Source organism: Hippocampus bargibanti, linkage group LG12 (genome assembly GCF_051943395.1).
Source record: "Hippocampus bargibanti isolate YZ-2025 linkage group LG12, ASM5194339v1, whole genome shotgun sequence".
In the NCBI taxonomy this organism is placed as follows: Eukaryota; Metazoa; Chordata; class Actinopteri; order Syngnathiformes; family Syngnathidae; genus Hippocampus; species Hippocampus bargibanti.
The window spans coordinates 6,096,825-6,102,500 of NC_142745.1; positions in this window are offsets into that span (position 1 = coordinate 6,096,825).

A 5,676-nucleotide genomic window follows, 5' to 3' on the forward strand; every position below is an offset into this window, starting at 1 on the left:
AGCGACCATTGCAAAATCCTGTTGGAAACACAAATAAACAGTTTATGAACTGACATCATTCAAAATTGAGAAAAGTTTGAAGCTGAACTGTTGCCGTTAAAGGCTTTCAGATGATGGCTAAATACAATACGATATGATACAATACAATACAATACATATTTTATATCCAGTGAGACCTAAACTTACATTTATTCTATGTATAATAAATGTGCTATTGCATTGTAATGAAAGAAATACACTGCATTGTATCATAAAGTCACTTTATTTGCATTTGTGATGGTCATTGATGGCTTGATGGAATGGCGTTGGAGGTCGAAGGTCAAACGGAATTGCTGTTTGGAAAGAGAGGCACATTACATGAGGACTGTAATTAAAGAAATAAACTGCTGTAAAATAAAGTTTTATTTACCTTTTTGATGGTCGTTGATGGCTTATGGAAGGAGAGTCACCTTCCATAAGGACTGTTGGTAACTCAACCTCTGGTGCTGTTCGGTCGTGTGATTCCGCCGAAGATCACTCCGCCAGCCGTGGTTGGTGTGTATTATGACAATAGTGCTTATTATAAGGTTTAATTTTCAGAAATTTGACGTTTGTAAGACGAAAAGTTTGTAAGATAAGGTGTTTGTAAGTTGAGGTCTCACTGTACTGTATATGCCGCAATTTTTCATCTCCTTTTATGACACATGGCTTTGATTAGAGACTATTTTGATGACCACTATGACTGCCAAGAGATGGTGCTCTAACAACGGGTGACAAAAACCTGATCAGATACTTTCTGAGCAAGTATTGTTTGATTATAATAACTCCATTGGCTTCTGCTTATGGTCCAGTTATTAAGCATCATTTTAATCAGGACAAATAAATGCCTTCCAGTCTATTTTTCCCAACTGTTCAAAGAGAAGGCCAATTGAGCAAGTTATTAAATTAGAGGAAACACAGCTCGGTACGCTTTCCACAGAACCATAGAAGGCAAGCAAAGTGGCTCTGTTTTTGTCTTACATGTGTCAAATGGAACATTATACTGATAAAAAAACACCAGAGGGTGAAGCGCTATGATGTCTTTATTTATTTATCTTCAGTGAATTGTTATGAGCGGAGTTGTTGTGATTTTTATCTATTAAAGTTGTGATAGAATATCACGACGCCTTACTTGTTCCTCACATCGCTCCAAACGTTTGCAGAGACTCACGGGCTCCTCTTGGGGTTCTAGTGGAATGATTTTAAAAGGAATCTGGAATTGGATACTTTTTAATCCAGTCAGTGTAGCGCCGTGCTTCTGGGACACTTTGTGGCATTTGTTCAAGTGTGCATCGACTAACTCTTACAGTCCATTTGTTATATCAAGATACACACATACATACACATTATACTATATATATATATATATATATATATATATATACACAGTAAAGTCTCGTTATATCGATATCGGATATATCGATAGTCCCGGTTATATCGATATTTTTTCGGACTCCCTATGAATATCGATATAACGTATATATATATATATACATACATATATATATATATATATATATATATATATATATATATATATATATATATATATATATATATATATATATACAGTAAAGTCTCGTTATATCGATATCGGATATATCGATATTCCCGGTTATATCGATACTATTTCTATGCACGCACGGAGAAAATTACATGCAAAAAGGGTCGGATATATCGATAGTCCCGGTTATATCGATATTTTTTCGGACTCCCTTGAATATCGATATAACGAGACTTTACTGTATATATATATATATATATATATATATATATATATATATATATATATATATATATATATATATATATATATATATATATATATAATTCATTTTTTTTTTTTTTTTTTTTTTTTTTTTTCGTGTTTTTTTTTCCGCAAGAAAAAAAATTTCACCGAAGAATGGGAGCACAAGTAATAAGGGCAGTACTTATGTAGCATTTAAAGCCAGTCACATTTAATCCGCTGCAGTCATCTTGAATTACTCTTGATGTAATCCAAGACCAAGTCTCAAAAGTATATTCAATGCCATTTCTTGTGTATCGGGAGGTTAAATGTGGTGACAGAAGAGAGTTTGGTTCCAATTTTCCAAGTTGGAATCTTAGCCATCATATTATTTTAAAAAGCATGGGGCCAGTTTGACACGTTAAAATGAAGAGATTGGATGTTGCAATTTTTACTTTCTGAGACGCATTTATCTTGAGTCAACACGTTGGCTTATGGAAGGAGAGTCACCTTCCATATGGACTGTTGGTAATTTAACCTCTGGTGCTGTTCGGTCGTGTGCTTCCGCCGAAGGTCACTCCGCCAGCCGTGGTGGGTGTGTATTATGAAAATAGTGCTTATTTAAAGGTTTAATTTTCATAAATTTGTAAGACGAAATGTTTGTAAGATAAGGTGTTTGTAAGTTGAGGTCTCACTGTATATTTGGAAAACTTATTTCATTCATTGAAGGTGCGCCTTATCGTGGATCAATTCAATCATGGTATAGGGCATCATTCTAATTTTTCAATATATTAAGTCTGTTCCTTCTTGTCTTCCAAAATCCAGCCCCACAATTTCCATCCCTTGAGTCTCAAGCACCACGTTCACCTATTGGAACAAATGCCGTCCTCCAGGTGGTGATTGTAATTAAATTTGCCTTCTCCTTGACCGCCAATGCGTCAATAAATGAATGTTTCCTCAGCAGTCTTTGATGATTCTGCGCGGTGCAGGAGGGATCCATTCCCACTGCAACCGGCCTCGCAGAACTTCAACCCCGGATTCTGTTTGATGAATAGAAAAATACTCATAATGCCATTGCGCTATTTTTCCAGGGCTGTCTTAGGAAACCCGAGTGAGTGGCAGCCCGGCATTTTCTACACCCAACTGACATTTTCACTGCTTTGATTTTTCAGTGCTGTATTTTGAATGACGGCTGATTTGCCAATTTTTTCTTCTATATAGCTGATTCAATAGCCCAATATGATTGCTATGGAACAAAAACCACAATAGGACCGCAGTGCAGGCCAAATGTGTTCTGGAGTCGTCAGGAAGCCATTTTTTTGTGGTGGGCCACATTGTAGTTATGGTTTCCTCTCGGGGGGGCTGTTCCGAATTTGTGGAAGCCATTACAATAATTAATACCCTCCACATTACATATACTGTAGAGTGCACAACAAATGAATGAATAACTAGTTTTCAAATCTCAAGTTTTTAAGCAAGCATCATGGCACTTGACACGTTTGATTTCCTTTCGCGGGCCGAATAAAATGATGTGGCGGGCCAGATTTGGCCCCCGAGCCTTGACTTTGACACCAGTGCCGTAATGTATAAACCACAATGCCTGAATACTTTTTTGAAAATGTGCCTTATATATGAGGACAGTTTGAAAATACACCATTCATTGGGGGTGCGCCTTATACTCTGATGCGCCTTATACACTGGAAAATACGATATTTTTAATTAATTGTTTATTTTGTCAAAGGAAACTAAAACTAACCAAAAACCAAAAGTTTTTAGCAAGCATCATGGCACTTGACATGTTTGATTTCCTTTCGCGGGCCGAATAAAATGATGTGGCGGGCCAGATTTGGCCCCCGAGCCTTGACTTTGACACCAGTGCCGTAATGTATAAACCACAATGCCTGAATACTTTTTTGAAAATGTGCCTTATATATGAGGACAGTTTGAAAATACACCATTCATTGGGGGTGCGCCTTATACTCTGATGCGCCTTATACACTGGAAAATACGATATTTTTAATTAATTGTTTGTTTATTTTGTCAAAGGAAACTAAAACTAACCAAAAACCAAAAGTTTTTAGCAAGCATCATGGCACTTGACATGTTTGATTTCCTTTCGCGGGCCGAATAAAATGATGTGGCGGGCCAGATTTGGCCCCCGAGCCTTGACTTTGACACCAGTGCCGTAATGTATAAACCACAATGCCTGAATACTTTTTTGAAAATGTGCCTTATATATGAGGACAGTTTGAAAATACACCATTCATTGGGGGTGCGCCTTATACTCTGATGCGCCTTATACACTGGAAAATACGATATTTTTAATTAATTGTTTGTTTATTTTGTCAAAGGAAACTAAAACTAACCAAAAACCAAAAGTTTTTAGCAAGCATCATGGCACTTGACATGTTTGATTTCCTTTCGCGGGCCGAATAAAATGATGTGGCGGGCCAGATTTGGCCCCCGAGCCTTGACTTTGACACCAGTGCCGTAATGTATAAACCACAATGCTTGAATACTTTTTTGAAAGTGTGCCTTATAGTCTGTTACGCATTATATATGGGAAAAGTTTGAAAATACACCATTCATTGGAGGTGCGCCTTATACTCCGATGCGCCTTATACACCGGAAAATACGATATTTTTATGTATTTGTTTGTTACTTTGTCAAAGGAAACTAAAACGAACCAATCAAACAATTTCAATTGACACCTGTGCTCTAATGCGTCAGCATCATCATAGTAAATTCAAGAATGCCAGTTCTTACAAAAGCTATTCCTTCTTCCCTTGCTAATGTGCATTCCAGATTCTCTCAAGCTGAGAATCAACTTTGAATCTGCCTGTAAAATACCAATGAGGGTGCGCGGAAACATGAAGTTCAACCCAACCTGGACTTTCTTTCTCTTCTGTGTCGTGATTCAATTTTTCTCGCTCGGGGCCTCGAAGCTAAGTGTCGTGGTCTGAATTAGAAGTCGCCTGCATTACGCTCTCCTTAATTCAAGTCGAGTTGTAAAAACCAAGGTTGTGCATAATATACTTGCGCGACTTCTCTAATTTCCAAGTGGACGCACGACTGTGTCGTTTACATCATCGTGGGAGCCCTTGTCTCATTAGTTTTAACACAAGGCAGGCGTGTGATGTCTTAGAATGGGTATTAGTGCATTTGGATCGCATTAGGAAGCTGACATTGATAGAGTATGCGCACAATCCTCACAATAGTTAACGGGCCGACATAACTCATTGTCTAATTAAGTCAGTTTTGCTCGCTAAGAGGATTATGTCAAATTGAACAAAGGAGATTTTGGACCGCTGAGTCGATTCGCTTTTGTCTTTGACAGGATGGCCGTTCCCGAAGTTTACACTGAATGACCGTGTCGCCATAAACACGGCTGAAGGCACTGGATTGCTTTTAAATAAGGGTGCTGTGAAAAGACAAAAATGATAAAATTGCTTGAACGAACACAGCTAAGCCAATGTAAACGCAAATAAATTTGACAAATCACACATGTCTAACATGTCGCTGCCTCGATTATGTCACGGATTTATTGTATTCAGATGCGAGATAATAATAATACATTACATTTTAAGCGCCTTTCAAAGCTCTAAAGGACACTTTACAGTCACAGACAAGCATAGGTACTTCTGTGTCTGTGTAAGCTCTCAGTCGTACAGGAGTGGTTCATCGATGAAAAGGTTTCTTCAGCCGTCATCTGTACTTCTTTGAAGGTGTCAGACGTTTCGCTTCTTATCCAAGAAACTTCGTCAGCAAACTAAAGAAAAGAAGCGATTTTTTTATAAAACAACTAAATGCTTCATTAAACCGGTTTGGTGGGGTGAGGTTCAATTTGGATCGTTCGAGAGTGGCTGCTTTTACAGCAAGCTCTGTATTTTGTTTTTTCTACTTCTTCCTTTCCTTTCCTCTTACTTTCATCA